Here is a 24911-nt window from a genome sequence, read left to right as displayed (position 1 = left end):
CTAGAAATACACTAGAATAATGGAAACAATCATTTATTAGAGACTTTAGGTTCATCTAATCCAAATAAATTCAAATCATGAATCCTGTTCAAGATCTTCATAAGAAGCATTTTCCAGCCTTTGATTAAATAGGAAAGTAACAAGGAAAGGATCACTTCTACCTAGAACCTAATCACAGATGACTGAAATGGAATAGAAGACAGTTGAATTACACCTGAAAGGGTGAAGAAAAGAATTTCCAAAATTAGGGGTTAACCTAACCTAACTTAGTTAATCTAACTGCTAGCTTCATCTCATATTGCTTCACTCTCTTTTTTGCTTAACTCTCTAGTTGAATTAGACTCCCAAACACATTGTCTGACCTTGTGACTTGGCTTTTCTTTTTTAAATTGGAGCATCAATTTCATGAAGGTAGAGGGTTCCTGGTGAGAAATTTCCTCCACTAATGCATATGGTTATCTTCTCTGAAATTTGTAGACTCAGAGAGTGCTCTGGGACAATAGTGATTGTGACATGCCTAAGACCAAAAAGTCATATGTGGCAGAGGTAAAACTTTACCCAGGTTTCTCTGACTCTGAAGTAAGTTCTCTATCCACTATTTCTCATTGTTTCTTATTGAATTCTTGCTCATCCTTTACCTCTTCCTCTGTTACTTTTTCTGGTCCCTATCAGCAATTCCCCCAGTTCATGAAGCAATGTTTCCCCCTTTGCCTTTATTCACCTAATTTATTTACATGTCCATTCAATAAATACCCAGTAACTGGTATAGGCAGGTCATTATGCAAATTGATTTGAGGGATCTTTCTTTTCAGACCCAACATTCATCTTTTTTTCATTTCTCTAAGGCACTTCTCACATTATAGTATCCCTTTTTCCTACCAGACTCTAAGTTTCATGGACATATGGGCATTTTACATCTTTTTAGAACTGAATCACCTTCAGGCTTGTTTGTAGCTTTTTATTTCTAGATCATAGAATAGTCCCTGGAATCTAAGTAGGTAGTTAATTAATATTTGATGATTTGGGGACAGCTAAGTAGCACAGTGGATAGAGCATTGACCCTGGAATCAGGGGGATGTGAGTTCAAATCTATCATAAGAAATTTAATAATTGCCTAGCTGTGTAGCCTTGGGCAAGCCACTTAACCCCATTGCTTAAATAAATAAAAGTAATTTTTTTTAAAAAAACAGTCTTTCAAAAAATATTTGATGACTTCTTCAATGATTTCTATCCCTAAAGCAAGCACTAGATCATGCCTATAGGGGTACATGATATGTTCCTAATATTGTATTTACTTTTATTTGTTTCCCATTAACTCTCAAGTTTTGCTTTTGCTGATGGAGGCTCCTGAGCACTGTTGTTGTAACTTTCATTTTAAAATGTCACTGTTCTTTATGTTAAATTCAAATCCTAGTTCAATGTCACCAAGAATCTATGCTCCTGATTTGAAATGACTTTGCTACAGAGAAAACTAAGCTGTGTTTAATCCTAAAGAGAGAAAGCAGCTTGTAATGAGCACGGTATCTCTCTTTTTTTTAAGAAATTTTGTCTTTAGAAGACTACCTAGATATGGGCTTAGTATCCTATTTGAAGACAAGTCAGAGCAGCTGGGGTTCCCACTCCTAAAAAATTGGGGTTTAATGTAAGATGTCTGAGAATGAATTCATAAGAAGTGGAATCTCTCATAGACTAGCAGGTACTTTTTAGGGTACTGTGATGGCAGAAAAGTGGGATCTGACATATTCTTATTTATAGAGAAAAATGATCTCAGATAAATATTTAAGTTTGAAGTGGGCCTATATGTCAGAAGTTGGCACTACCAAGGGATAGTTAGAAGGGATAGAACTTATAACTAAGTTATATACATGCTTGTTTAAGAGGCATTTTAGATAGCAAAGAGGTTCTCAGATGCTGACTATAAATGATTAAGTCTCTAGGCAAACCAGATTCTGATGCTCCTATAAATAATAAAAGGGCAGAAATAACCCTAAGCAATGGGCACTGATAACAGGTAACTAGAATACAAAAATGCCCTTAGGCAAAACAGAGATTGGGACTGCAGAATCACTAATTAAGTCATAACTAGAATTTCTGGTTCTAGGATCCAGGAAGGGTACTCAAAACAGATCTGATGTTTTTTTAGCGGGGGAAGACTCATTAATTGGAACCCCTTCATTGTGTTCAAATCCTGACTTTGCTATATATAAATTTAACAATCTTGGGCAAGTCACTTAAATTCTGAGTGATAGTTTTTCTGTTCTGTAATGTGAGAGATAGATTAAATTATCTCTAAAATTTCTTATAGTCTATATTCTTTGCAATCTATCTTTGGACCATTACAGGTCATATGGTACAATCCTTTATAAGGCCAAAAATCTTTTCTACAACAAGAAGTTATTCAGATCCTTCTTGAAGACTTCCATTGAGATTTAACTCCTAAGGAGAGATATGTGTTTCCATGTAGCTTAGCAGGTAGCAGAGCCTCCCAGGTTGTCAAGATGAAGAAAGAAGTAGCTCTATAAGAAAATGATACACAAAGACCCAAGCTATGATTTCAAGATTCAGATTTATATATCTCTATCTAACTACACATACACAAACACAGGCATATCACCTGATATATTTGCCTTTGGACCACATAGCCTATCTAACCTTCTAGGCAATGCATCTATTTAGAGATTATTTTGACCCTTTGAGGAGGTGGCAAACATAACCTCAGGTAATGAGAAAATCAGTCAAACTCATTTTAAGTTTCTGAGAGAGAGTAGCAGGAAATGAGGTATAGGAGAAGGAGAGGATGCAGCTGTCTCCCACACATCGATGAAAGCTTTGGTACAGACAGGGAACCAACCAAAGGTAGACCTAGCAGAGCTGGCTTCACCCCCAGAAACATCAGAGACTGTGATGTGTGGGTGTGCGGATTGAGGTAACTCAGCCAGTGCACTTTTCTACCCTCCCCCTCCCATCACCACCCCCAAAAATAAAGGTGCTATTGTCAGAATGCAACTCTGTATTTTTGCAATGCAGTCACTATCATTGATAGCACTGAATTTGGTTAAAGAAAAGAAAACTCTTCTTGAAGTAGGGGGAATTGAACTTAAGAAAAAAAATTCAGTCTTTTTTCTTCCCCACCTCACCCATCTAAAACCATGTTTCTATGTTGGGGAAAGGGAGGGGAAGATAGTGAAATTATTAGCTTTTATTGTTTGGGGTGTGTATCCTTCCCACCCATATATTTTTATGACTTTTTTGACCTAGTTTACTGGAAGTCCACTATTTGTATGTTAGCCTGGATAATCATTGGCTCCCATACTCAGTCTCTGACAAATCCTGAATATTTGACCTTTGGCAAACCATTTCCCATCTCTTGGTCTCAGTTTCCTCAACTTTAAAATGAGTATCATGAGCTCAGTCCTGGCTATCTCATAGCACTTTGGGAATGCCCAGGAAGAGTCTAGATGTGAAAAGTCTTTGAATATATTAAATATAAGGGGCTGATATGATACACTACCTGGACTTGTTACATGGCTTGTATTCAAGTTTCTTCTAGTTCTACCATCTGAATGAGCCTGAGCAGGGCATTTTCCTGCTCTGGTCTTTTTAAATGATAAATTAGGGATAGTTCAAGGCATTTTACTTTTTGTGTCCTGATCTCCTTTGGCCATTTATAAATCTATGGATTCCTTATCAGAATTATTTTTTCTAAATACATAAAATATATATTACAAAGGAAACTAATTATCTTAAAATATTTATCAAAATATAAGGTAAGCAATAACAGAAAAGAAGTTCCCAGATTCTATGTTAAGAACTCCTAGTTTAGATTATCTCTAAGGTCCCTTCTAGCTTTAACATTCTGAGAAACACAAGAGAAATTAATATAGCTATTTACTATGAAAATATTATTTTAATAATGATCATATGATAAGAGAAGAATGCCTCAAATTTCTTTGGTTTGGTTATGAAAGATTTAATTATCTGCTCTCAAAACTACTTTATAATGTTCAATACAAACACTTTCAAAATTCAAAATTCAGTGCTTACAGAGGCATGGTTAATCTGTGTTAGGTCCAGTCATCTTTCTTGTAGCTCTTCCTATAACTGAATCTGGTGAAACTGTCAGGTGAGTGAAAAGAACAAAAACAAAAACAAAAGAAAAGGCCTAAGGGGTTATGGGGGCTCAGGGCCTCTTAGCCCCAGGGCCAGGAATCAGTCTGCTGTGCCACTCAGCTATCCTACAGCAGAGTCAGAGTGAAAGGAGAAAGAAAATATAGTACATGGTAGTGAAGAAATAAGAAAGGAGGGAGTTGCGATCAGCAATGGCAACGGCAGAAAAATATGGAAGTAACTTTTGTGATGGACTTATCCTAAAGAATGTGATCCACCCGCGACAGAGTTGTTAGTGTTGGAACACAGAATAAAGCACATTTATTATTATTATTATTATTATCATTATTATTATTATTATTATTATTATTATTATTATTATTATTATTATTATTAGGGGGTGCAGGGCAAATGGGGCTGGGTGGCCTGCCTGGGGCCACATAGTAGGGTGATCCTTGGGTGTCTGAGGCCAGATTTGAACCCAAGGTGCTCCTGGATCAAGGGCCAGTACTTTGTCTGCCACCCAGCCGCCCCTACTATTATTACAATTTTATTGCATTTTGGGTCTTTTTTTTTTTCTTATTTTTGGTTTTTGCAGGGTAGTGGGTTTGGGGTGGCTTGCATGTCACACAGCTGGTTAATTGTTGGGTGTACGGGGCTGGATATGGGCTCAGGTGCTCCTGGCTCCAGGGCTGGTGTTCTGTCCACTGCTCCACCTGGCCATGCCTACAATTATTACTATTATTTTTTTAATTTTAATTTTAATTTTAATTTTTTCTCTCCCTTTTACTTTATCCCTCAAGCGAGTCTATTTTTTGGGGGGGAGGGGGTATTTTGTTTACTCAAACAAGAATATTTTATTAATGTATAAAACATTATTTGTACAAAATGAGAATAAATAAATATGAAAAAATATAAAAAAAAAGAAAAACCAAACCAAACTCAACTCCATTTTAGTGAACTTTGGGGCTAAAAATAGAGGAAAGCAAGAAAATGTTAAACAAGAACATATTAATAATATGTATACATAAATATATATGTTTCTCTCATCTCTCTATTTTGCTATCTGTCTTTATCTCTCTATATCTAACTGTCTCTATCTAATTATCTATCTATCTATCTATCTATCTATCTATCTATCTATCTATCTATCTATCCTATCTTTAATTCTCTCTCTCTCTCTCTCTCTCTCTCTCTCTCTCTCTCTCTCTCTCCTGTCTGTCTAATAATCTAATAATCTATCTAAAATCCAGCTCTCGTAAGCTGCAAAGATTCTTGATCCAACCCTCTACAAATGATGAATTGTATCCCCAGTTCTTGGTCACATTTTTCCTTGAGGGCTCAAAGAAATACCCTTTAAAGATCAATAGTGATTCATCAGTGCTATTGGCTCAAGCCCCAATGTGCCTATTCCTCTTTCCCCCAGATTTTCAGTTGAGTAATATCTCATCAATGAATTCTGATAGCTTTTTATAGAAAAGGGGTATTTACTGAGATAGTTTGATATGCAAGCTGTGACTAAACTCCACCTCATTTGCCCCTCCCCCCACAAAAAAAAGGTCACTGATAGAGTTTAGGATAAAATGAATTCAGGCTTACAGAATTCATATGGAAAAATATTGGATCACAGAAATCAGTTTTTTAAAAAAAATTAATAAGGTATTAAAAAGTTCATCCTTAAGCATTATGAATCTTTATCCCCCTTGTCCTTGACTCCTAATGCAGACATTGCCTTCAATTGATCCTGGGATGTGATTTAAGGTGCCTCTGGGAAGATGGGAAACTAATATCTGCAGGACACTTTGAAGATCATCAAAGAACTGGTCAATAGTTCTTCTGAAAATAATTAACATAATGTTGACACTTCTACTGAAAAAGATTTGTTCATCTATTCTTTTATGATAATCTTTACCATACCTTCAAATTTCCAAACCAAAAGAAATCTTCCAACTCCAGTCCATTCTCCCCTCAGCTGTTTGAAAAATATTGCTCGTTCTAAAACTCAGGTCTAATAACACATTTCCAATGTTCTTTCACCATATTCTCTACTTATTCTAATTTAATGCCACTAACTTCCATGCTGTTCCTCACATAAAACTTTCTGATTTTTGAGAGTTTTCTCTAGCTATTCCCTATGCTTGTGATTCTCCCCCATCCTCATCTCTATCTCTTAGCTTTCCTGGCCTTCTTGAAACCTTAATTGAAGTCTCATCTTCAGTAAGAAGCCTTTCCTAGATGTTCTTAATCTTAGTGTCTTTTCTCTAAAACTACTTTCGGTTCATCCTATGGATCTTGTTTGCCTATCGTTATTTTTGGTTGTCCCTATCATTAGATTGTAAGCAACTTGGGGGCAGAAACTGGTGTCTTGTTTTTCTGTTTAACTCCAATACCTAGTAGAGTATCAAGCGGGTAAGTTATCTGAGTAACAAGGACTTTCTTCCTTTTTAAAAAAATATTTAACAAATATTTATTTCATTAATTCCTTCATTCAGTCAGTTCAACTACTTTAGCAACACAACATTTGGATAAAGAAAAAGTACCTTAGAGATCTCAGTTTAATACTCTCATGTCATTAATGAGGAAATCTAGAGAGGTGAAATTACTTTCATGATATTGCATGACAAGGTCAAAACTTAAACTAAGTCTTCTGTTTGTAGTAATAGAGTAATTCCTTCCAACTCAAAAGTCTATCTTTATGGACTAAAGAAAAATAAAGAAAAAAAATTTTTTTAAAAAGAAGAGAAATAAAGGAAACAAAATTTCCTAAAATAATCAGTGACTTGTCCAGTCTTGTATACATAGGAAATAGCACGGCTGGGATCATTTTGAATCTGTGCTACAATTGACAATCAATCTGCCTCTTTCTGAGACTTCCTAAACTGAGCTAATAGGATTGTTTATGGGCAAATGGGAGAGGTGATGCATTCTTTTGTTGTGATACATTAGGAAAATATAATGACACTCTGATTCCAGGAATATGAACACAAAACCATGTAGAAAAGAGAGATAGGAGAATAACAACAACAAAAAACAATTTGCCTATTTTAAAAGGGTGTGTGTAAGTACTAGTCTTTGTGACATCCATGAATTTAATAGAAATATTCTTCTTTCTTCTGACCCTATTATATGACTTCTTTGTTACTATATTAAGCAGACATTATTAAATACTAACTTATGCTAAGCATTGGCATGACAACATAAAGAAAAATGAAAATTTCTTGAACTTGAGAAACATAATCTATATGCAAATTTATAAAAAATTACAAAATTTATTCAGAGTAATTTTTGGCTAGGGACACTACTAGGGAACAAAGCAAGGCTATGCAAAGTTAATACACTGGGCAAAATATAGTCTAAGTAACCCCCATATTTTAATTATGTTAGACCTTTAAGTATTGTGCTCAACCTGAGGGAAGGATAAGGGGAGATTAACTTTAGACTAATCTCAAAATTTGCTTCCTTATCCTATTACCTGACAATCTTATCTCCCATTGATGCTGAAATGGGGAGGAGCTGGGAAGACACATTCCAGGTCCTCATGAAAACAATCACATATGTAAACTGTTTTACTGCAGTCTATAAAAGCAGGCAGGAGCTTTAATTTGATCCTTGTTCTATTTCACTTGCTTGATGGTTTGGGTGCCAATAAATTCCCTTTAGTCTTATTTTCTAAATTTACCTTTAATTGACCAGGACAAGGCTTGAACCAGTATGTTTTTTTATTAAACAAGGTCTCATGTAGGAAATGAAATGAATTAAAACTTTAAATAAATTCTGAATTCTAAGAGCTAGAGGTGAGGAAAGAGGAAAGTAGGAGAAGGAATGCCATGAATACAGGACATCAAATAACTGAAATTGCTGCATGGAATTTGAGTTGAGGGGGAGCAATGAGAAATCAGCATGAAAAGTTAAATTGGATCCTGATTTTGTAGTTTTTAAAGTACTAAGCAGAAGAGTGGTAATTTTACCAGAGGCTTTGGGGAGCATTGAAGACGCTTGAAATTTGTATGTGACATGATATCAAATCTTGTGGAGTAATGCTTGGAGAGGAGAGAGACTTGTGATGGCAAGATCAACTACAAAGTTATTATAGCAGTTTAGGTGTGAAGTGATGAAGATTTGAACAAGGATGGTGGTTGCCATTTTAGTAGACAGGAGAAGGCAAGTGTGAGAGATTTTGCAGATGTAGAATGGACAAAATATGACAGATGATTACATGAGAGGCATGATGGAGATAGAGGCATTGAGAATGATGAAGTTTTGTCAACCTGAGTGACCAGAAGATTAATGCACGCTTGAAAGAAATCTGGACTAAGAACTCAGCATTACAATGCTTGCTTCTATCCTTCAATATCTCAGGTTTCATCCATGTGAGACCACCCTTCATTGATTGTGATCAAAATCCCTTCAATACCCTAACACATTATTACATGAAAAACTTGCCCTTCAATTTCTTCCCTTTTGTTTTTCTTGTAAAACAAATGTTTTGATTCAAACTAATTCCTCGATGTTCCTTGTACTCTCATCTTGTGACAAACTATATAAAGTAAATTGTTTATAAACAATTTCTGATCTCAAGAAACTTACATCCTATTAGGTGGGAGAACATGAAGACATTCAGGTTCTTACAAAATATAATGAGAGTAAATGGAATAAAACCTTGGCAAAAAAAATGGCTTTAATAATCAGGGGATGGACCACAATCTATGTCAAACTGTTGGAATCCTTAGGTTGGAAAAGTTGATGCTAACCAGTTTCTGCCTAGAGCAGCCCCTCTACCCTATTCCTGCCCTAAAACAAAAGTTATTGACATTGATTCATTCTAACCAGAGTTCTAACAAACAAAGGAACATTGGCAAGGGACTTGCATCTAGGACTTCATTGAGCCTGAACAAAGGGGGAATGGAATCAATCTAGGGCTAGTCTCCCTCTAGAGACTATGGCTATTATTTCAACAGTCAAAGGAGGAGGCTAAGATAACTTTGAAGAACAGGTACTAAAAGGGAGATAAGTCAGAAAACGAGCTTCACAGTAAGGTTAAAGAAAAAAGAAACACCAAACCTACCAAAAGCTTGAGATAGAAAATTTAATTAAAAATTTAGAGCAGAAGCAAATAAATCAACAAGATACTAAAATTTCAAGAAAAGATTAGGACTATGAAGTCTAAATGATTAAAAACAACTCTAAATAAATATTGTAAGGAAAAAGTAAATTTCACCAAAATGTGATAAATTACAGAATACCAACAATTCTCAAGAGGGCATGGGACCACAGCATTATATTCCAGAATGTTTCAGAAGAGAAATCAGAACCTCGAGAAAGAAAGTATAAGGGAATGTATGGCTGAATTTATAACTTACAAGAACAAAATAATGATCAGAACAGCAAAACTTGAATCCACTCTACTAAGATCTTCCAAAATGAATAAAAGAATAAGAAATAAGAAATAGAAGGATACCTTCCTTTTATAAGAATAAAATAAAAAAAATAATAACTTTAAAGAATGCATTGTTTTCAAAGTCAAGTTTTAGAGACTATTTTTGGATCAAATCCTTCCCATAAGAACATAGCTAGCTAAAATTTTTTAACAATATAATACTTAAAAACATACAAGGAAACTTCCTAGAACATAAAAATATTTTAAAAAGTATCAATCAAAAGAACAATAATTGTCTCCAGAAAAAAATCCTATTACTAAAACCCAAAGACAAATAACATTCTGAAAGCAACTAGAGAAAAGGGTTCAATCATAAAGTTAAGGAATTATAAATAAAATAAAACTCTACTGATCTTGCCAGAAACCATGGAAATAAATGAAAAAATATATTCTGAAAAGCAAAAAAGCTCAAGGTGCAATGTAAAAGTGGTATCCGTTGCATATTCGACTCAAATCACTAATGAGAAAAGATATGCTTTGAATTAATGAAAGACATTTCGCACATTCCTATCAAAAAATTCCAAATAATTGTTCAATTTGCAAACAACTTAAATAATAAAAACACAAAGTGCTAAATAAATACAAATTCTAATGAAGGTATAGGTAACAAAATTAATCCCTCTACTAAGAAAGTATTAGAAAAATTTTAGAATAGGGACATATCTAAGATAAAAATAAGGAAGCCACAGAAGGACTATTAAGTTAGGCAAACAGAAAACAAAGGGTGAGGAAGTGTTGTCTAAAAAGTAATAGCATAAAGATCATTTTAAGGACATGCTAATACACCTCTCTCTCCCTCTTCTCTCTCTCTCTCTCTCTCTGTCTCTCATCTTTCTTACAAGTAGAAATATACCTCCACTATTTTGATTTCAAAGTCATTTGCTATAGAATAAAAACAGATGAAGATTTAGGGTTTTGATTTTTTTTTTTAGGTTTTTGCAAGGTAAATTGGGTTAAGTGACTTGCCCAAGGCTACACAGCTAGGTAATTATTGTCTGAGGCTGAATTTGAACTCAGGCACTCCTGACTGCAGGACCAGTGCTCTATCTACTGTACCACTTAGCCACCCCTTTAGACTTGCTTTAAGAGAAAATTAATTTTTTTTAGCAATTATACTTTTTTAAAAAACCTATGCTCTTTTAAAAAATAATTTTTGCCTAATCCCTTTTACTTCTCTTTTCATGTTACACATTCTAAGACTGTGTCCTATCATCCCAGGTTATATTTTGAGAATCCAGACTTTAAGAAAAATCATAGTTTTCAAAGAAAATGAAAATTTTGTCACTCTCTGTGTTGTACGCTAAGAAGTTAATTACTTTTCAGACTTCAGCATCTACAAACACTAATCATTACCATGATTTTTATGTCTATGAGTGTACAAAAATTTGTGTGTGTACACATACCTGTGAGCAAATACTTCTATGTATATGGAGTTGATATTGATAGTTCTGTCAACATTATTCACAACTAATGGCAGCTTTGGCAAAAGGCATTCTGCTAAGTAGGATCTACTGAATAAAAGTCAACATGAAAAACCATATCTAATATCCCACATTCTCACAGGCACGCAGGGTGTCAGAGTAGGAAGAAGCGCTAGAGGTCTAACATCTAAATCCGACCTTGACTTGAAGATCCCCATTGATGGATAGACAGTCTATATGATTTGGGGATAACTCTAAATATTAGGAAACTGTTCTTTATATGAAATTTAAATCAATCTCTTTATCATTTTGATTCATTATTCCTAGTTTTACTCTCTTGGGTGAAAAAGAGCAAATGTTTTCTCCTTTCTGATACTAAAGATGGTTATTATGCTGACATTAACTATTCTTTTCTGCAAGTTAAATGTTTTACATTCCTTCACTGATCTTCATTTGGCAGGTTAAGAGCCTTTTTCATTATTCTGTGCCTGAGCAGAGCTTCTCTCTACTGCATACCAATAAATAGTTAACCAGACTTTGCTTAAAAAGATTTAGGCAATCCTCCCTTAAAGTATTATGCAAATATTAATTCATAGTATTATTTTTTTCTTAGATTCCTCCAAATGACAGGGATTAAAACATTTACTATCTATGCTACCTTTCTTTTTTGCCCATTTTGTTTCCCCTCTCAACTCAATGATAACCTCAGGAATGTCAAATGATGTGTAGTGTTTTTTACTATACAATAGGACAGCTGGGTGGCACAGTAGATAAAGTAGATACAGGGAGAATAATTTCTTGCCTTCAGATCTGGCCTCTGTTTGATACTGGGCAAGTCATTTAAATCTGTTTGTCTCCAGTTTCTCATCTGTAAAAAGAGCTGGAGAAGGAGAGAAAAGGTCTTTCTAGTGATTTTACCAAGAGAACCCAAAATGAGGTGATGAAGAGGGGACAGGACTGAAAAATAAAAACGATATGCCAAACACATATACTGTAGTACTTTATACATGATAGATGGTTAATGAACATTTGTTTGACTGATCAGACAGGGTTGTAAGTCAAAAAAAAGATAGAGGCAGTCAAATAAAACTATCTGGAGATACTAACTGTAATAGAAAATGTGTAGTATCTGAAGGCAGGGAAATCACATACCCTCTGCTAGGCTCAGTATTCTCTATAAAATGAGGCATTTACCTATCCAACCCAATATTAGCGTTGTTTTAAGAGTATGGTTTGTATATAAAAAAAATTAGTTTATTTCTTCCTTCCTTTGTTATGCTTATTTTGATCAGTTGGTTCCATTCAAGGGGCTCATAATTTGTGGAAATTATTAGTGGTGGGGAGTAGTGGCAGAATGGAGCAGTAGTAGTAGAAACCAGATGATTTATAGATACCCTGATTTGCTTATAAAATTGATGAACCAAATAGCTTGAGCCAGAATATTGGAGATAGTGGTGGAGTACAATGTAAAATTGAAGAATATTAGAAATGAGAGATAACAGGAAGAGGAAAAAGACATCAGACAATAATGCAATAAATACTAGAAGAATGAATACTAAAAATCCATGATAGGAATTAGAACAGAATAGAAGAAAGATGTTCTACTAGAGAAGGCTTCATATTTGGGACAATAATTGACATTGGAGATTTACCTATACCTTTATGACTTTATTCAATATATCAATTTTCTTTTCCTCCTTTTAACAGCAATTTCTTTTGTAATATTGAAAATCATAAACCAGTAAGTAGCAACTCATTCTCAGTCTATTGTAGGGTACCATGCATATCTCTTCCCAGGGTTCTTGGGTTTATGACTATAAAAGAGAGATAAGAAAGTTCCTCCCACCAAAAACAAAATAAAAGAAAACAAAACAAAAACTGTTGAGGAACTTTTTGTCATGAGAAAAGTCACTTCAAAAATACAGAGAGAATAAACTATAAACATTCTCCCATTCCTCATCAGCAGAAGGTATATTTTTCCCTAAGCCAACTCTGAGCATATAATAGATTTACAACTTACTACATGCTATACTTGATCAAACTAAATTGAAATCCTGATTTGGTTTTAACTTCTGATGTACTAGGATCTGGGGAATGAATGCTGTCTTGGTTGGAGCACTGAGTCTAAAACAAGTTCTTAATTTTTTATACTTATAGGTAATGAGACTCTATTTTCATCATTCAGAACACTGTCTACCAATTTTGACCCAGAGTACACAAGTTCTTAGCCACCCTCTGTATCCCATTAAAGCCAGAAGTTGCGGGTCCTCCCAACCATCTAGTACAGAAAAGAAGAAAGAAAAGGCGCCTTTAGAACCACAGAGACCTTAATATTTTTCTATGTATCTTAGTTGGGATTTGAATTCAGGTCTTCTTCGCTCCTAGCTAAAGACCTGGGCATTTAAGTGGCAGAGTGGACAGAGCACACTGGACTTGGAATCAGAAAGACTCATATTTATGAGTTCAAATCTGGTTTCAGACACTTAATAGCCATGTGAACCTGGACAAGTACCATAACCCTGTTTGCTTCATTTTCCTATCTGTAAAATGAAGAAGGAGGTGGCAAACCACTCCAACATCTTTGCCAAGAAAACCAACTCAAACAACAGGTGACGTTTCAATTCAGGTCTTCCTTACTAAATCCAATATATTATTTTTTACATTAAGTTGTCTAGGTGCTTAATAATCTTTTTTCATCATTTTTTAAAAAGGGTTAAGTATGTGCTCCAGAAACACTTTTGGATGATGGTGAATTAAAGTGTTTTAACTGATTGTTTAGAATTGGGAATTGAAAGAAAAAAATCGTAAAGTGCTTTTGGAAAATTTGACGATAGAACATTTTTAGTGGTGAAATTGGGCAAGACTTCTCCCCTCTTTCATTTTCTTCATATTAAAAGTCTTTGTGGCTTAATTTCCATTTCTAGTACCCTAAATCCATCCTAAATACAATCAGCCCAGCAGCATTCAGTATGGTAAGCTCCATTTCTAAAGCTATATGTGTTACATATTGGAGGATGAGAATATATTTCCCTTTTCATTCTGAATCCATCCCTGCTCATTGATTTTGGAATGAGATGCTGGTGGCAGGCAATTTAAAGATTACATTCATGTTTACTTCTTCCACACATTTAACAGATATCTTTTATTTTTTGTTGGTAGATAAATACCTGCAGGTTTTCACACCTGTTTTCCTTTCAGAAATAAGAGGCTGAAGAAAAAAAAATTCATTTTCTTTTACTGACAGGTGGATATTTAGTAAAGTTTCAAGGTAATTAAAACCAGATTCTAAATATTTAAATAAGATGCTTAAAATATGAAAATAAAGTTTATATTCAATAAATTGTTAGGAATTATTCAAAAATATCAAGTGTTTCCCTGACTGATTTCTCTTAATTAAGAATCCGTACCTTTTCAAGGCATATCATTAAAACTGATGAGTGCCTAATGTGGTCGTTTTGGGTAGCATTTGATGTGACCATTTTCTAAAGCTTAGGTTTTCAAATATACTAACCACCTGTGACAGGTGATAGGGAATATGAGGCCATTTCATAATAAATACCAGAATTTTAATGATACCACTCTATCTAACTAGATTGATTTCCTATTTCTCTCTCTGTGTGTGTGGTGTGTGTGTGTGTGTGTGTGTGTGTGTGCGCACTCTTTGGTTCAGTTATATTCATATTGATATACTTACTGTTCTATAGACATGACATTCAATCTCCCACCTATGTGTCTCTCTGCATGAGATATATTCAATGTCGACAATGCTCTCTGTTCACCTTTACCTATTGCAATTCCTGGTTTCTTTCATGGCTTAGTTCTAGTTCTATCATTCTATCATTGTTATGGATCTCTTCCTCAGAAATCTTCCACCCCCCTCCCCCACCACACTCATACTTATATAGGCATATTTCTATTGATTGCTTGTGAACTCCATGACATTCAGGACTATTTTTTGCTGTTGTTCTTTGCATCTATCTATACAATTGTGTTTGTGTCTGTAGCAAAATGTTTGGCACATACTATGTTTTTAATACAAGCTTGCTGAATTAAATTGGATGAAATTTGAAACTGAAGAGTCCATGATATCCTGAACCGGAATGAACTGGGAGAATTGGAGTTTAAGGTTTAAATCCCCATTCATCCAGTATTTCTCTGTTTCATATTGATCAGGAATCTAAACGTTAAGAGCTTTCAAATTAAAACTGTTTAATTCTAATAGTCTGTTGAATGTTAGAGAAAAATGCTTTAAAAGCAAGACTTGGAGTATTCAGGATGGTGGAATGGAAGAAAGAAGTAAAGTGGAACCCCTTCCTCCTAAAAAATCAAGACAAGACTCTCTCCCAAATAGATCTAGAAAAAGAACCAGAACAAATTCTGATGGGGGAAAAGCATGACAGTAAATAATATTTTCAGCCTAGATTATCATAAAGAGCAATAGAGAGGATATGGGCATTGGAAATGGAATTTGAATAAAAGTATTTGCAAGCTTGGAAAACTCTAATATAGGGAGAGGTTATGGACCAGGGCAAGAAAATATCCCAAACCCATATCAAGGAATTGTGACTTCAAATGGTGAGTAGGGACAGATCTGGCAGTTGATAGATCTATCACTACCCAGATCTCACTACACAGATATAGGATTGACTGCCCTAAGGCTGGTAGGCTGTGGTAAAGAGCTTTTGTGGATCATATTCTCCTGTGCCCCAAGAAGCAATTTCAGAAACAAGCAATAACATTGTGGTTTATACTTCAAGAATAGTCTCATTTATAATTTCTAGCCCAAACCTAAGAACACAATGGAATAAAAGGAGAGATTGATAGTGACTGAATGAAGACCTATCTCAGAACTAAGCTCAGGGCAAAAACCTGCAGAATTCATATAGAAGTGGAAGTTGAAGGAAGCAATTAGACTTTGCCCCTAATCACTTAAAATTTTGTAACATGTTAGCTGGATTTGAATTCAGGTCTTCCTGACTCCCAATTCAACACATGGGCAACTAAGTGGCATAGTGAAAAGGGCACATTGAACTCGGAATGAAGAAAACTCATTCTGAAGCCAAAAAAGAGGCTAGAAGAATAAGCAAACAAAAGTCCCAAAACAAAAATATTATCATCACAGGATGCTAAGGTCATAAACTCAGAAGAAAAGAATGACTCTAAAACATCTACAAAGTCTACAGAATACAACATGGGCATAAATACAACTGGAATTCATAAAAACACTTAAAAGTAACACTTTTAAAAGAGTCAAAATGTTTTGTTTTTTTAATTAAATGAGAACACTCAAAGAAAATAATGGAAATAAATGGAAGCTAAGGAAAACAGTGGTATAAAACTTTGTCTGAACAGCAAACAATTCCTAGAATGAACAAAATCAAATGCAATGGCTCTGTGAGACAAGAAATATTTAGTAATATTTCAGTCAAAAGACTGAAAAATAAAAAATTATATATGTTGTAGCAAAACTAACTGATTTGGAAAATATATCAAGAAGAAAAAATATTAAGAATTATCAGAATAACTGAAAATTGTGACCAAGAAAAGATCATGTCCAAGACATCATAGTGGAAGTAATCTTAAAAAGAAACCTGCTTACATTTCTTAGATCCAGAAAGAAAAGTGGAAATAGAAAGGATCTACTGGTCATTACCTTCAAGAAACATCCAAACACAAACTAGGAATGGTATAGTCCAAATTCAGAGGTTCCAGACCAAATTAAAAAAACTTCTAAAAATAGCTGGGAATAAAGCATTCAAATACTGAAGAGCCACAATCAAGATAACATGAAATTTAAGTGCTGCCATTATGGTTAAATAACTTGGAATACAAAATTTCAAAATTATGGCCAAGAAAAACTTACTTCTGGAAGCTGAGTATAATCATACAGGGGGAAATGATGGATCTTTAATGAAATGAAGGACTTTTACAAATTTTCTGATGGAAAGACCAGAGATGAATAGATAGTTTGAAATTCAAACAAAGGAGTTCCTAGAAAGAAAAAAAAGATAAGCGGGAATAAACATAAGGGTCTAGTTAGAGGTAGACTGCTTATACTTTAATAATGTATTCAAACATGTATCCCCTATAAATCCTATACTATTCAGGGGTCATAGAGAAAGTTTAGTTATAGAAAAGGTTCTGTAGTGGTTTTATCATATTTTGTTAGTAAAAGAAGAATAGAAAGAGAGATGAAAAATGGAAAATTATCTTTCATAATCAGGGCAAACAAGTAGCTAGAGGAAGAATAGGAAAAGGAGCTGACACTTGAATCTGATTCTCATCTGAATTTACTAAAAGAGGGTAGAATAGATGAGCACAAAAAGAAATATATTTCACTCAAAAAAAATCATGGCTCTAATTTTTTAGTAAAGTAGTGAAAAAAGAATGGAAAACTAAATAGACACCAGTCAACTGAGGAATGTCTAAACAAGTTGCAGTATATGAATGTGATAAAAGATTATTGTCTGAAGAAGATCATTTCAGTAAAAATAAAACAAAAAAAATAAAAAAACCTTTGAAGACATTTCACCTGAAGAACACTGAAGAATATTTGCATAGTGAACAGAAAAAATGAACAATTTATAAAACGACAACAATGTTTTAAAGACATCCTTGAAAACAATAGGACCAGAAATGATTTCAGTTGACTAACAATGAAACATATCACCAGTCTCCTGACAGAGAGGTAAAAGATTAAAATATGTATGTACTAGGGTGAGGACATGATCGATTTTTTGGGGGGTAGCAATTTGAATTATTTTTTCCTGGACTATTCTTGTTTATTTCAGGGATTTTGTTTCATTTCCTTCTCAGTTGGAATGGGAGGATAGGAGGGAGAAAAGGCAGATTTTTATTGATTAAAAAATTAGAGGCAAACCCAAAAATAAGATTGAGAAGTATATTTGTTAAGTTATTATACATTTGAATATAAGAGGTAAGTTCAGTCAATATCTTCAAAGGACACAATGTCCATGAGATAATTTACTAAGCTTTGTGTTCATGACATCAGCTTAGTCCGTTTGTTTTGTGAAATCTGATAGTCTATAAAAGTGAAATTCTAACATGATGCTTTTTTTTAAAGGCAGGAGTGATAGTAATCTTAAGCATCCCTATGTCTCAGTTTGTTTAGGGTTTTAAAAAATCACTCCCTTACCCACAGCAAATACCTGAGAGGTCGATGCTACAAGTATTTTGTCCTCATTCTGTGGATAATGAAATTGATTTTCAGGGGGGTAAAGTGAATTTCCCAGAGACAGGAAGAGCTAAGATTGAAACCTAAGTGGTCTGACTTTACTTGAAAGTTCTATAAAAATTTATCTAAGCATAGCAGATAAATCCCACAAGAAAGTATATTATCCTAAAAGTGTCAAGCCTAGTAGATAAGAAATGTATGAAAATTCAGGGCCTTGAAATTTCACCATCTCAGAACCCACTTCTGTAAGAACCTCAAAATTGAAGATATTAGACACATTTGTGTGTTTTCAAATTCTCTTTTCTTTCTTTTTTCTCCTTAGACAGTTTGAATTGTTCACTTGGTTCCTAACTTTATAATACAAATGAGTATGAGGATTTTGACAGAGAGAGAGAGAGAGAGAGAGAGAGAGAGAGAGAGAGAGAGATTCTAGCTCCCTCTAGTCTGCATGAATAGGCAATGTTGTTTCATTATTTGTTATGCCATTTGCCTGTTCCAACAGCTACTTTTTATTTCTTCTTCTACTAAAAGCATAATAGCCTTTTGAATTATTATTACTGATCAGATGATTTAAGTAACATGTGATAGAATACCTTTTAGCAAGAATGAGAACAAAATACAAAGAAAAGATTTGAACTGTGAGAATTAGGACATCATGTAGCAAAGTGGTAATTCTCTTTGACAGCCTCAGCTGTACCAATCATGACATTGGGCAAATTAGCCAGGCCAGGAGCAAAGAGAAAGGAGAAACAGGTGTGAAGCCAACTTCCTGCCTCCCGGGATAAATACATGGGCACAGTGAAGGGCAGCACACCTGCACCATTGTTTCTGAAAGAAAAAAATAGCTTTTAAGTGCAAATACTCTTGAGCCAGGATAAAGACAAGCGACTTCTGTATAATTTGAACATAAATGGCTTTTTTTCTTTTTATGATAGTTTATGTTATATTAACTCTTTGAGGAGAAGGTTCAGACTTCGTTTAAACATTTAACTGCCCCTTGATTTTAAGTGGGAAAGAGAAAAGGAAACTGAGTGGAAATGTGCTTTTGTTTATTTCATTGTTTATAGTAAAGTATTTGAAGTATAAGATCTCAGGATTTCAGGCTACAAGGGACCTTGAATGGGTGTCCTTCATTTAGACCAAAAAAAAACTGAGGTCCAAATGGAAGAAGGGACTTGCTCATAATTCCATGGTTAATATGTAATGAAGATGGAACTGAGAGTCAGATTCTCTGATCCTAGAACCATGTTTTATTTCTACTATATCACCTGCCACATAACACTGAGAAACAAGGACACTTTGAAAACTGAGATATGGTAAAAAGTGGATTTGAGCATTCACATTCTTTCTTATAGAAATCCTCACCTCTTTTATATATCTTTCACATCTAGCTTCCGTGATGCCCTCTGGCTGCACATCTTACTATTATATTCTACCTACTCCCCTATTCCATAATCTGGACTTTTCCAGAATGGTTTATATAAAACAATACTTAATTTAGGGGTTGCTATTCAGTTGTTTTGACCTCGTTTGATGTTTTATTGTTAAAGATATTCATATTTTGTAATTTCCTTCTTCAGTTCATTTTACAGATAAGCAAACTAAGGCAAATGGGATGAAGTGACGTTCTTGCTCAGCATCACACAGCTAGTAAGTATCTGAGGCCAGATTTGAACTCATCAGGAAGATAGGTTTTCTGGCATTCTATCCACTATTGCTGCTGCTACTCCAAATAGGCATAGTGCATTAAAAAACAATAACTGGCACTTAGGAGACCTGTATTCTAATTTCTACATAATATATTTACGTATCTCTAGGCAAATTAATTACTCTCTGTAGGTTATAGTTTGCTCTGATGTACCAAAATAATGAAAGTATTCAACTAGAACATGTCTAAAGTGCCTTCTAGCCTGGACATTCTATATTCTATAAGTAATTGGGAAACCAATAAATTTGCTAGGGGGAAAATTTAGTACTAGTGTTAACTCTGCATAGAGTTGGGATCAGAAAGACCTGGGATTGAATTCCATGAAACTGTAGGATTTGGAGTGAGTCATTTAAATTTTCAAGTTTTGATTTCTTCATCTGTAAAATGTATATAATGAATATTATTATCACCTTTCTATAGATGGGGTTACTGAGACAAACAGAGATTAAGTGGCTTGCCCAGAGTTACACAACTAATAATTATCTGAGACCCAATTAGAACTCAGTTCTTCCTGAGTAACTCTCTTACCTACTACATCATCTAATAGCATAACTTATTTCATTAAGTTATTGTGAGAATCACATAAGATAATATGTATACAGAACTTTATAGATCTTAAGGCACCAGATATTTGTGAGTTATCATTAAATTCAACTTGTCACTTAAAAAAATGACTGAGAAGAATAGAGACATGATATTTCCTATAGCTTTAAAAGATAGTGTAAATAAGGAAAAAATGGAGTAGAAATCATGAGAACTCTTCTGAGAGTGAAAACTATCTTTTCCACTACCTAGCTTTATGGGAATGATTGTCAGTTTTCCTTTCTGAAACAGGGTCCTAATCTTTAAATGAAGGGATTGGATTGGATTGTCATTGGGTTAGCAGCTTTAAGATTTAAATATAACTTTGAGAACATTTTGTCCAGTTCTTTGATTTTAGAGATAAAGAATGTGAACAGCAGAAAGAAGATCTGATTTTCTTTACATCACAAAAGCAAGTTGTAGGAGAGGAGTTTGAATTTTAATCTTCTGAAAATCCAATGTTTTTTCCTAATCAATTCTTCATTTATCACATGCAGTAAAATTAAAACAAGGATTATGATGCTCTGCATTGTGATTTCCCTACACTAATGATATATGATAATAACATAACACTAAAATAAAACAAAATAATGGAATGGGTAGATAGCAACAGTGGAATCAAGAAGATTTGGATTCTAGTGCTATCTTGTACAATAAATTTTGGACACTGGGGAAGTTATTTGACTTTTCAGTGCACAGTCAACTCTCTAAGACTCTAAATTGGAGAATTGTTGGCAGATAAGTTAAATGAGATAATATTTGCAAAGGTCTTCATATAGTACCTGGCAAACTACATAAAGTTACTACTACTGCTACTACTATTACTACAACTACTACTACTACTACTAACTACTACTACTACTACTACTACTGCTGCTGCTGCTGCTGCTGCTGCTGCTGCTGCTTCTACCACTATCACTACAACAACAATAACTACTACTACTACTACTATTACTCTATTGGATCTGAAAGAGGGAACTTACTTGCTAGAAATTCCCTAAAACAATGAAATCACAGGTTTGGACCATCTAAACCAAGCAAATTAATGAGAGAGAGGGAAAGAGAGGGACAGAGAGAGACAGAGGGATATGAAAAGAGAGCCAGGGGTGGGGAAGAGATAACTGGACAAGGATCATATTAGTATAGTGCTTAGCAATTTTTAAATTACTTTTGAATAACTCTATATTCTTGAATCTTGAGTAGAAAGTATTATTTCCATTTTACAGATGTGAAAAATGATATTCACAAAGGTAAAATTTAAGTTCACAAGATTTGTAAATAAAGTCCACCTCTCCTGGGTCCTAGCCTAGAGTATTTTACAATATACGTCTTCATCCCTATATGTGATATAAAGTGGTATTATCAATATTTCCTCAGACTAGGCTAGGCATTGCTCTTGTGATCTTGGTGGTATAGGGAGCTTCCAAGTAAGGAAATTTCCTCAAACAATATAACTCTGTAATTATGGTTGTGGAAAATTCCCTAGGGCATTGTTAAGTTAAATGATTTGTTTTAGGTTACATGGCTTGTCATTTATCAGGAATGAGATTTGAACCCAAATCTTCTTGGTTTGAAAGCTGAAGCTCTATCTATTAAGCCACACTGCTTCTCAATACTTCTGTAATTTCCCCTAAATAGGGTCATTACTTGAGACAAAGTGACTGTTATTTTCTCAACATTAAATGTGGGACCATCTGGGGGATAGTTATGCAAGTAAGATTAGTCTGTGATTGTACAGAACCTGTTTCTTTAAAATGTATTTATGCTTTTGTATTGTGCGGAATAGGGCAGAAAGATTTCCTGAAGTTCTGTGGGAGCACCCAGCATCTGTATCATTTTCACATCTGTCACTGTGTGGAATTGATGGTAATAGTGGTTATTATTATTATGGTGTCTTCCTCCACTTAGTACAAGGCCATCTGGGGTTTGTGTTATAGGGGAAGTATTAGCATTTTTTTTCAAGTGCTCCTCTTCTTTAGTTAAAAAATATTTCACAGAAATTATTTTAGAGAAAGGGTTATAATAATGATAATAATAGTAATAATGGGGTTGTTATGTGAGGCCGCCTGAAAAAAAGAAAAAAATCCCTCTCATAAGCAAAACCTAGAGCTCACAAGGCCAGAAGTTGAACACCTGGCCTGTCCTTTGGGGGCTGCACTGTCATCTTTGTACCCACAGGGTTTGAAGTGATTTTGCTGGCACATTTAGCTTTTAATCAGAACTTCTCAAAATGTTAGAGGTGGAAGGACACTTAGAAGCTAGAAGGTCAGATAGTAAACTGGAAGAGAAACATTAGGAACCACTGAGTCTAACGCCCTGCCCTAATTTTTGTTGATAGCAAACTGAGACCCAGAGGAAAAATGCCTCCTTTAATAAAGATAAAAAAAAACCCATAATTTTTTAAAATGGCTTAACATCAAAGATTTAAATGAAAAGAAGGAACTATTTCCTTACCCTTTTATGTTATCATCTTATATTACTTTTATCCTGCCTGTTCCACTCCCTTCCCCCCAATACTTCTCCATTGCTTCATCTTGGGGGCAACCCAGAGGTCTCTAAAGCTGTTAGCAGAACACTTGGATTTTCTTTCCTTCCAAGCTGGAATGTATTTACCTATGGATTTAATAAATCACCGTGTGTCTTTCACAAAAAGAGCATCCTAACTGATCTGGAAGTATCTCATTATCATTATTTCAACCACCAGGCAATGAATTATTGCAAATGTAAAAATTCATAAACACTTTCAATTTAACCAAATATGCAACATAGCACAGTGATATATGCATTAGATTAGGCCTAAAGATGACATCTCTACTGCTAATTTAATAGAATTAATGTTGTATATAGAATAGGTGTGGCTAGTGGTTACCAAGTTAGGCATGGTTTCAAACCCTTCTTCTGACACTTGCTTTAGCATTGTGCCCCTGGAAAAGTAAAATAATTTTTACATGTATCAGAAAAGTCATATTTATCAAGTCATAAACTAGTCATGACTTCTCATGGTAGGGGAATTTCTCCCTGGTAAAAGAATCATATACTTTTTCCATATTTATATAAGACTTTAAATAGATTACTGTCCTCTCTTGTCCTCAGTTTCCTTTTCTATAAATTTAGAGAATTTCTATCAGAGAGATGACAGACACAGTAAAGATTAGGACGCACAAACTTGTATATACACATATAATTGTATATTTAAATATGTGTATATGGAGACCAATAAAGAAAATTAATTTTGATTGAGTTTACTTGATGTTAAAAGGATTTTCTTTATCTTTCACTTTCAATTTAGGGGGTAGGAAAAAGAGGAGAGAAGATAGATTTTATTCATTAAAAAATTAAAAAATATAAAATTAGAGAATTGGACTTGATGCTCTCTATGCTTTTCAGATATATAAAATATGAAGAAGTCTAACTGGAATTTAACTTGGTCAATAACACAATTCTGAACAAAAATAATATTATGTATGTTTAAAATACTTATCGTATCTTCTTTCTAGCCTCTTATCTGCCCCTTTGGCCCTGACTACTGACTTCCTCAAATTCATGGTCATAGTGAATAGGAATAATTTTTCTCTCCCGTGGTCTGGTTCATACAATGTTGAATACCTTTCTGCTTCAGCCAGTTCATATTGCTTTCCAGATATATAAGAATAAATTATATATTTCTCACTCTATGCCCTCGCCCCCACTTTGGCTCTATTCTTTTAGAGTCCCATATGAAAATTATCTTCTCCAAGTGATTCCACCCCACCCTTGTTTGCCATCTACCATCAACAGTCTTAGAACAGTTACATAAGTGAAAAATCACACTCCGTATGGAACATACGGCTCCGGATACTACATTGTTCCATAATAGCCTGATATTTTAGCCTATTTTTTTTCATCATTGAGAATAAATTCTTTTTACGTTTTAATCCCAAATCTGTTTCTTTACCCAAATATTTATTTTCCCTCCATCGTGAATCGTGAAGGCATGTGCCTTTGGTATTTCGGTGCTGCCTGGGAGAACTTATTTGCATCTGTTTTAGAAACTTTAAAAAATTAAATGAAATATATTCTTGCTGTCTTTTGCCAAGATGAAAGGCATTTCTTTCCTATAGCCTGCATACTAAATTTTTCTGAAATCTGTTCAAAGTTATAGTTGATATGACCATTTGGAAACAGATCAGCTACTATGGTTTTGTTTAAACATGGCAGATTGGCCCTCAAATCAAATGTGTTAAGTATCTTAATGTTGTTCAGTATTGTGCAATATTTGGTCAAAAGCAATCCTCTCCTTTTACTGTTATAAAATATATTCCTTTTATGACCCTGGGAAAATGGACTGGCATTCTGTTCTTTCATCATAGAGACAAACTGAGATCTGGCTCATAGGATTACAAGAGATAATCATGGTGAAGTAGAGTTCAATGGATTCAAGCTCAGACAACTTGTGTAAAAATTCCCACTCTGGTTATTTGT

This window comes from Macrotis lagotis, chromosome 1 (genome assembly GCF_037893015.1).
Source record: "Macrotis lagotis isolate mMagLag1 chromosome 1, bilby.v1.9.chrom.fasta, whole genome shotgun sequence".
NCBI lineage: Eukaryota > Metazoa > Chordata > Mammalia > Peramelemorphia > Peramelidae > Macrotis > Macrotis lagotis.
This window is presented reverse-complemented; position numbering follows the sequence as displayed.